Below are 10,000 nucleotides of genomic sequence, written 5' to 3'. Positions count from 1 at the left end.
CTGGAGGACGTGCGTAAAGAGGCCGTACACATCATAATTTAATCCGTTTTATTGACATAATGCTGGGTCAAAAATCCTCCGCAAACAGCCGCTGTAACTGTCTGGAGGACGTGCGTAAAGAGGCCGTACACATCATAATTTAATCCGTTTTATTGACATAATGCTGGGTCAAAAATCCTCCGCAAACAGCCGCTGTAACTGTCTGGAGGACGTGCGTAAAGAGGCCGTACACATCATAATTTAATCCGTTTTATTGACATAATGCTGGGTCAAAAATCCTCCGCAAACAGCCGCTATAACTGTCTGGAGGACGTGCGTAAAGAGGCCGTACACATCATAATTTAATCCGTTTTATTGACATAATGCTGGGTCAAAAATCCTCCGCAAACAGCCGCTATAACTGTCTGGAGGACGTGCGTAAAGAGGCCGTACACATCATAATTTAATCCGTTTTATTGACATAATGCTGGGTCAAAAATCCTCCGCAAACAGCCGCTGTAACTGTCTGGAGGACGTGCGTAAAGAGGCCGTACACATCATAATTTAATCCGTTTTATTGACATAATGCTGGGTCAAAAATCCTCCACAAACAGCCGCTATAACTGTCTGGAGGACGTGCGTAAAGAGGCCGTACACATCATAATTTAATCCGTTTTATTGACATAATGCTGGGTCAAAAATCCTCCGCAAACAGCCGCTATAACTGTCTGGAGGACGTGCGTAAAGAGGCCGTACACATCATAATGTAATCCGTTTTATTGACATAATGCTGAGTCAAAAATCCTCCGCAAACAGCCGCTATAACTGTCTGGAGGACGTGCGTAAAGAGGCCGTACACATCATAATTTAATCCGTTTTATTGACATAATGCTGGGTCAAAAATCCTCCGCAAACAGCCGCTGTAACTGTCTGGAGGACGTGCGTAAAGAGGCCGTACACATCATAATTTAATCCGTTTTATTGACATAATGCTGGGTCAAAAATCCTCCGCAAACAGCTGCTGTGACTGTCTGGAGGACGTGCGTAAAGAGGCTGTTATTGTCATCTGTCAATCCGTTTTAAGATCACAATCTGAGGGAAAGCACCCTCCAGAAACAGTCGCTGTGACAGTCTGGAGGACGCGCGTAAAGAGGCTGTTATTGTCATCTGTCAATCCGTTTTGAGCTCACAATCTGAGGGAAAGCATCCTCCAGAAACAGTCGCTGTGACAGTCTGGAGGACGCGCGTAAAGAGGCTGTTATTATCATCTGTCAATCCGTTTTGAGCTCACAATCTGAGGGAAAGCATCCTCCAGAAACAGTCGCTGTGACAGTCTGGAGGACGCGCGTAAAGAGGCTGTTATTGTCATCTGTCAATCCGTTTTGAGCTCACAATCTGAGGGAAAGCATCCTCCAGAAACAGTCGCTGTGACAGTCTGGAGGACGCGCGTAAAGAGGCTGTTATTGTCATCTGTCAATCCGTTTTAAGGTCACAATATGATGGAAAGCATCCTCCAGAAACAGTCGCTATAACTGTCTGGAGGACGTGCGTAAAGAGGCCGTTAACGTCATCTGTCAATCCGTTTTAAATTCACAATCCGAGGCAAAGCCTCCTCCAGAAACAGTCGCTATAACTGTCTGGAGGACGTGCGTAAAGAGGCCTTTAACGTCATCTGTCAATCCGTTTTGAGCTCACAATCTGAGGGAAAGCATCCTCCAGAAACAGTCGCTGTGACAGTCTGGAGGACGTGCGTAAAGAGGCCGTACACATCATAATTTAATCCGTTGTATTGACATAATGCTGGGTCAAAAATCCTCCGCAAACAGCCGCTATAACTGTCTGGAGGACGCGCGTAAAGAGGCCGTTAACGTCATCTGTCAATCCGTTTTAAATTCACAATCCGAGGCAAAGCCTCCTCCAGAAACAGTCGCTATAACTGTCTGGAGGACGTGCGTAAAGAGGCCGTTAATGTGGCGAGAGAGTCCGTTTAAAGCTCACAATGTGAGGCGAAACATCCTCCAGCAACAGCCGCTATAACTGTCTGGAGGACGTGCGTAAAGAGGCCGTTAACGTCATCTGTCAATCCGTTTGAAATTCACAATCCGAGGCAAAGCCTCCTCCAGAAACAGTCGCTATAACTGTCTGGAGGACGTGCGTAAAGAGGCCGTTAATGTGGCGAGAGAGTCCGTTTAAAGCTCACAATGTGAGGCGAAACATCCTCCAGCAACAGCCGCTATAACTGTCTGGAGGACGTGCGTAAAGAGGCCGTTAACGTCATCTGTCAATCCGTTTTAAATTCACAATCCGAGGCAAAGCCTCCTCCAGAAACAGTCGCTATAACTGTCTGGAGGACGTGCGTAAAGAGGCCGTTAATGTGGCGAGACAGTCCGTTTAAAGCTCACAATGTGAGGCGAAACATCCTCCAGCAACAGCCGCTATAACTGTCTGGAGGACGTGCGTAAAGAGGCCGTTAACGTCATCTGTCAATCCGTTTGAAATTCACAATCCGAGGCAAAGCCTCCTCCAGAAACAGTCGCTATAACTGTCTGGAGGACGTGCGTAAAGAGGCCGTTAATGTGGCGAGAGAGTCCGTTTAAAGCTCACAATGTGAGGCGAAACATCCTCCAGCAACAGCCGCTATAACTGTCTGGAGGACGTGCGTAAAGAGGCCGTTAACGTCATCTGTCAATCCGTTTGAAATTCACAATCCGAGGCAAAGCCTCCTCCACAAACAGCCGCTATAACTGTCTGGAGGACGTGCGTAAAGAGGCTGTTATTGTCATCTGTCAATCCGTTTTGAGCTCACAATCTGAGGGAAAGCATCCTCCAGAAACAGTCGCTGTGACAGTCTGGAGGACGTGCGTAAAGAGGCCGTACACATCATAATTTAATCCGTTGTATTGACATAATGCTGGGTCAAAAATCCTCCGCAAACAGCCGCTATAACTGTCTGGAGGACGTGCGTAAAGAGGCTGTTAACGTCATCTGTCAATCCGTTTTAAATTCACAATCTGAGGAAAAGCATTCTCCAGAAACAGTCGCTGTGACAGTCTGGAGGACGTGCGTAAAGAGGCCGTACACATCATAATTTAATCCGTTGTATTGACATAATGCTGGGTCAAAAATCCTCCGCAAACAGCCGCTATAACTGTCTGGAGGACGCGCGTAAAGAGGCTGTTAACGTCATCTGTCAATCCGTTTTAAATTCACAATCTGAGGGAAAGCATTCTCCAGAAACAGTCGCTGTAACTGTCTGGAGGACGTGCGTAAAGAGGCCGTACACATCATAATTTAATCCGTTTTATTGACATAATGCTGGGTCAAAAATCCTCCACAAACAGCCGCTGTGACAGTCTGGAGGACGCGCGTAAAGAGGCCGTTAACGTCATCTGTCAATCCGTTTTAAATTCACAATCCGAGGCAAAGCCTCCTCCAGAAACAGTCGCTATAACTGTCTGGAGGACGTGCGTAAAGAGGCCGTTAACGTCATCTGTCAATCCGTTTTAAATTCACAATCCGAGGCAAAGCCTCCTCCAGAAACAGTCGCTATAACTGTCTGGAGGACGTGCGTAAAGAGGCCGTTAACGTCATCTGTCAATCCGTTTTAAATTCACAATCCGAGGCAAAGCCTCCTCCAGAAACAGTCGTTGTAACTGCCTGGAGGACGCGCGTAAAGAGGCCGTTAACATAATCAGTTAATCCGTTTGAAAGTCATTTTCTAAGGCAGCGCTTCCCCGCAACACTCCGCTGTTGTCCGTCAAAACTCGGATCTCCCAGGCCCAGCCAGAACGCTCCATTCGCGGGGAAGAGACGTCCGCAACACACCGCTGTTGTCCGTCAAAAAATCGGATCACATAGGCTGAGCATAATGGCTTTAAATCGGATAAAGTACTTCCGCGTTGTCGCCTGTCTTTGCCGCCCTGGTAACCGGGAGTCGGGCCGAAATTATCTCCGTGGTGCCTTCACTTTTCCGGCCTTCTTGTAGTAAAGCTGTCGCTGTCTTTTCATGATAGACAGATTTTTGAAAAACCGGTTTCACAAAATGTGCGCAAGGTGGCTTGGTTACCCCCTACCAAAAGTGGTCACATCGGGATAGGCAAAAACCAATAAGCGCTGAAGGCTTCAGCGCTTATTGGTTTTTGCCTAGAGACACTCTGTCGTTTTTTGGAGGTTCGCGCCCCTGGAATTCTTGCAAGTCAGCGAAGCGCTGAAGCCTTCAGCGCTTCGTGTTGCCTAGAAACACTTTGGCGTTTTGCTGGGTTTTACGCCCCTGGAACTCTTGCGAGTCAGCGAAGCGCTGAAGCCTTCAGCGCTTCGTGTTGCCTAGAGACACTTTGGCGTTTTTCTGACTTTTACGCCCCTGGAACTCTTGCGACTCAACGAAGCGCTGAAGCCTTCAGCGCTTCGTGTTGCCTAGAGTCACGTCACATACGCGGCTGGGTTTTTTTTTCCCTTTTTCTTCCTTTTTCCGGGATTTTCGTGCCCCAGAGCATGCCTCTCTCCCTGGGATGCCTCCGACTGCTGCTCCATGCCCTCTCTCTCTCTCTCTCTCTCTCTCTCTCTCTCTCTCTCTCTCTCTCTCTCTCTCTCTCTCTCTCTCTCTCTCTCATCATCCCAGTTTAGGGCGCTTTTTCCGGGCATTAGCTCACGTAGCAACATCAGCACCATGGACAGCACCACGGACAGCGCCCTGGACGTCATTTACCAGGGAAAGGGGGCACATTTCCCGGATCTTTGACCTCCACCGCATCCCCTAGGCCCCTGCCAACACTGCCACAAGAGGGCCCGAAAAACGGATGGTGAGAAAGGGTAAATTCGGGCGTGGAAAGCACCCCCACTCTCATCTCACCCACACCCGGAAAACAGCACTTTTTCCGGGTGGGCCTCTTCCAGAGCATCCCTTGGGCTCCCCCCAACACTCCCACAAAATGACCCGAAAAAAAGAGGGTGGGAAAGGGTAAGTTCGGGCTGAAAAGCACCCAGACACACATCTCGCTCACGCCCGGAAAACAGCACTTTTTCCGGGTGACTCACCTCCAGAGCATCCCCTGGGCTCCCCCCAACACTCCCACAAAAGGGCCCGAAAAACGGATGGTGAGAAAGGGTAAATTCGGGCGTGGAAAGCACCCCCACTCTCATCTCACCCACACCCGGAAAACAGCACTTTTTCCGGGTGGGCCTCCTCCAGAGCAACCCCCTGGCACCCAGCAACACTCCCACAAAAGGACCCGAAAAAAAGAGGGTGAAAAAGGGTAAGTTTGGGCTGAAAAGCACCCAGACACACATCTCGCTCACGCCCGGAAAATGGCACTTTTTCCGGGTGACTCACATCCAGAGCATCCCCTGGGCTCCCAGCAACACTCCCACAAAAGGGCCCGAAAAACGGAGGGTGGGAAAGGGTAAATTCGGGCGTGGAAGGCACCCCCACTCTCATCCCTTCCACACCCGGAAAACGAGCACTTTTTCCGGGTGACTCACCTCCAGAGCATCCCCTGGGCTCCCCCCAACACTCCCACAAAAGGGCCCGAAAAACGGATGGTGAGAAAGGGTAAATTCGGGCGTGGAAAGCACCCCCACTCTCATCTCACCCACACCCGGAAAACAGCACTTTTTCCGGGTGGGCCTCCTCCAGAGCAACCCCCTGGCACCCAGCAACACTCCCACAAAAGGACCCGAAAAACGGAGGGTGGGAAAGGGTAAATTCGGGCGTGGAAAGCATCCCCACTCTCATCTCCTCCACACCCGGAAAAAGAGCACTTTTCCCGGGTGGGCCTCCTCCAGAGCATCCCCCTGGCACCCAGCAACACTGCCACAAAAGGGCCTGAAAAAAGAAGGGTGAGAAAGGCAAAGTCCGGGCTGAAGAGCACCCAGACACACATCTCGCTCACGCCCGGAAAAAAGCACTTTTTCCCCGGTAAAACACCTCCAGAGCATCCCCTGGGCTCCCCCCAACACTGACACAAAAGGGCTAGAAAAACAGAAGAGGAGAAAGGGTAAATTCGGGCGTGGAAAGCACCCCCACTCTCATCTCACCCACACCCGGAAAACAGCACTTTTTCCGGGTGGGCCTCCTCCAGAGCATCCCCCTGGCACCCAGCAACACTGCCACAAAAGGGCCTGAAAAAAGAAGGGTGAGAAAGGCAAAGTCCGGGCTGAAGAGCACCCAGACACACATCTCGCTCACGCCCGGAAAAAAGCACTTTTTCCGGATAAAACACCTCCACAGCATCCCCCTGGCACCCAGCAACACTGACACAAAACGGTCCGAAAAACAGAAGGGGAGAAAGGATAAATTCGGGTGTGGAAAGCACCCCCACTCTCATCTCATCCACACCCGGAAATAAGGCACCTATCCCGGCCACAGGACCTCCGCAGCATCCCCCTGGTCACCCTCCACCACCTCTGCTTAAAGCAGACCGAAATAGTGGGAGAAAGTGTGGGAAAAGCACTCCCACAGCACCAGCCTCATCCACTCATCCACACCCGGAAATCAGGCACCTTTCCCGGCCACAGGACCTCCGCAGCATCTCCCTGGTCACCCAGCATCACCTCTGCTTAAAGCAACCCGAAATAGTGGGAGAAAGTGTGTGAAAAGCACTCACACAGCACCAGCCTCATCCACTCATCCACACCCGGAAATCAGGCACCTTTCCTGGCCACAGGACCTCCGCAGCACCCCCCTGGTCACCCAGCATCACCTCTGCTTAAAGCAGACCGAAATAGTGGGAGAAAGTGTGAGAAAAGCACTCCCACAGCACCAGCCTCATCCACTCATCCACACCCGGAAATCAGGCACCTATCCCGGCCACAGGACCTCCGCAGCATCCCCCTGGTCACCCTCCATCACCTCTGCTTAAAGCAGACCGAAATAGTGGGAGAAAGTGTGTGAAAAGCACTCCCACAGCACCAGCCTCATCCACTCATCCACACCCGGAAATCAGGCACCTTTCCTGGCCACAGGACCTCCGCAGCACCCCCCTGGTCACCCAGCATCACCTCTGCTTAAAGCAGACCGAAATAGTGGGAGAAAGTGTGAGAAAAGCACTCCCACAGCACCAGCCTCATCCACTCATCCACACCCGGAAATAAGGCACCTATCCCGGCCACAGGACCTCCGCAGCATCCCCCTGGTCACCCTCCATCACCTCTGCTTAAAGCAGACCGAAATAGTGGGAGAAAGTGTGTGAAAAGCACTCCCACAGCACCAGCCTCATCCACTCATCCACACCCGGAAATCAGGCACCTTTCCTGGCCACAGGACCTCCGCAGCACCCCCCTGGTCACCCAGCATCACCTCTGCTTAAAGCAGACCGAAATAGTGGGAGAAAGTGTGAGAAAAGCACTCCCACAGCACCAGCCTCATCCACTCATCCACACCCGGAAATAAGGCACCTATCCCGGCCACAGGACCTCCGCAGCATCCCCCTGGTCACCCTCCATCACCTCTGCTTAAAGCAGACCGAAATAGTGGGAGAAAGTGTGTGAAAAGCACTCCCACAGCACCAGCCTCATCCACTCATCCACACCCGGAAATCAGGCACCTTTCCTGGCCACAGGACCTCCGCAGCACCCCCCTGGTCACCCAGCATCACCTCTGCTTAAAGCAGACCGAAATAGTGGGAGAAAGTGTGAGAAAAGCACTCCCACAGCACCAGCCTCATCCACTCATCCACACCCGGAAATAAGGCACCTTTCCCGGCCACAGGACCTCCGCAGCACCCCCCTAGTCACCCACCAACACCTCTGACTCAAGCTCCCACCAAAAACGGGGAAAAAATAAAAAATAGCCCTCCAAAAACACCCCCCCCCAACCGGACCCACCCCCACCCGGCCACCCCTCACCAAAAGCCCGCAGAGACACCTCCGGCAGCTACCCTTCTAACCCCGTCTCCAGGCGGTCCCGGGCCCCCACACTTAAGCACCCTCTCTGGGTTAAAACCAAAACTCCGACCGTTCAGGACGTTCATGCCCCTGGTAATTTAGTTTCGTGCCCCTGGTAGATGGGAGAGAAGCGCTAAAGCCTTCAACTAGCCGAGCTAGAGCCTCCAAAGCGGCCTCCACAACCACAATACAGGGCCTGGAGGTCAGTTTGCTGGTTTTTTTCTAAGTGTAATTCCAAACTGCAACTCTCACTTTGTCCACAGGATGGCGACATTGGACTGCAAGTGAGCTCCAAGCGGTTGAATGTAAATGATTTATCCGGCCTTATGACCCTAAAAACGGACACTTTTACACATATAAGCTGGATGAAATACATTTCACGTGGTCCTGGTCCTCTGAGCGAGTACCAGAGAGCTAGGCAGAGCCAGGCTATGTCCCTAGGCCGAGCTGGAGCCTCCAAAGCGGCCTCCACAACCACAATACAGGGCCTGGAGGTCAGTTTGCTGGTTTTTTTCTAAGTGTAATTCCAAACTGCAACTCTCACTTTGTCCACAGGATGGCGACATTGGACTGCAAGTGAGCTCCAAGCGGTTGAATGTAAATGATTTATCCGGCCTTATGACCCTAAAAACGGACACTTTTACACATATAAGCTGGATGAAATACATTTCACGTGGTCCTGGTCCTCTGAGCGAGTACCAGAGAGCTAGGCAGAGCCAGGCTATGTCCCTAGGCCGAGCTGGAGCCTCCAAAGCGGCCTCCACAACCACAATACAGGGCCTGGAGGTCAGTTTGCTGGTTTTTTTCTAAGTGTAATTCCAAACTGCAACTCTCACTTTGTCCACAGGATGGCGACATTGGACTGCAAGTGAGCTCCAAGCGGTTGAATGTAAATGATTTATCCGGCCTTATGACCCTAAAAACGGACACTTTTACACATATAAGCTGGATGAAATACATTTCACGTGGTCCTGGTCCTCTGAGCGAGTACCAGAGAGCTAGGCAGAGCCAGGCTATGTCCCTAGGCCGAGCTGGAGCCTCCAAAGCGGCCTCCACATCCACAATACAGGGCCTGGAGGTCAGTTTGCTGGTTTTTTTCTAAGTGTAATTCCAAACTGCAACTCTCACTTTGTCCACAGGATGGCGACATTGGACTGCAAGTGAGCTCCAAGCGGTTGAATGCAACTGATTTATCCGGCCTTATGACCCTAAAAACGGACACTTTAACACATATAAGCTGGATGAAATGCATTTCACGTGGTCCTGGTCCTCTGAGCGAGTACCAGAGAGCTAGGCAGAGCCAGGCTATGTCCCTAGGCCGAGCTGGAGCCTCCAAAGCGGCCTCCACATCCACAATACAGGGCCTGGAGGTCAGTTTGCTGGTTTTTTTCTAAGTGTAATTCCAAACTGCAACTCTCACTTTGTCCACAGGATGGCGACATTGGACTGCAAGTGAGCTCCAAGCGGTTGAATGTAAATGATTTATCCGGCCTTATGACCCTAAAAACGGACACTTTTACACATATAAGCTGGATGAAATACATTTCACGTGGTCCTGGTCCTCTGAGCGAGTACCAGAGAGCTAGGCAGAGCCAGGCTATGTCCCTAGGCCGAGCTGGAGCCTCCAAAGCGGCCTCCACAACCACAATACAGGGCCTGGAGGTCAGTTTGCTGGTTTTTTTCTAAGTGTAATTCCAAACTGCAACTCTCACTTTGTCCACAGGATGGCGACATTGGACTGCAAGTGAGCTCCAAGCGGTTGAATGTAAATGATTTATCCGGCCTTATGACCCTAAAAACGGACACTTTTACACATATAAGCTGGATGAAATACATTTCACGTGGTCCTGGTCCTCTGAGCGAGTACCAGAGAGCTAGGCAGAGCCAGGCTATGTCCCTAGGCCGAGCTGGAGCCTCCAAAGCGGCCTCCACATCCACAATACAGGGCCTGGAGGTCAGTTTGCTGGTTTTTTTCTAAGTGTAATTCCAAACTGCAACTCTCACTTTGTCCACAGGATGGCGACATTGGACTGCAAGTGAGCTCCAAGCGGTTGAATGCAACTGATTTATCCGGCCTTATGACCCTAAAAACGGACACTTTAACACATATAAGCTGGATGAAATGCATTTCACGTGGTCC

The sequence above is a fragment of the Cebidichthys violaceus genome, unplaced genomic scaffold, assembly GCF_023349555.1.
Source record: "Cebidichthys violaceus isolate CVI_PGR_0920_01 unplaced genomic scaffold, fCebVio1.0.p SCAF_300, whole genome shotgun sequence".
Lineage (NCBI taxonomy): Eukaryota > Metazoa > Chordata > Actinopteri > Perciformes > Stichaeidae > Cebidichthys > Cebidichthys violaceus.
The sequence above is the reverse complement of the archived record's forward strand: the minus strand, read 5'-3'. Positions refer to the sequence as shown.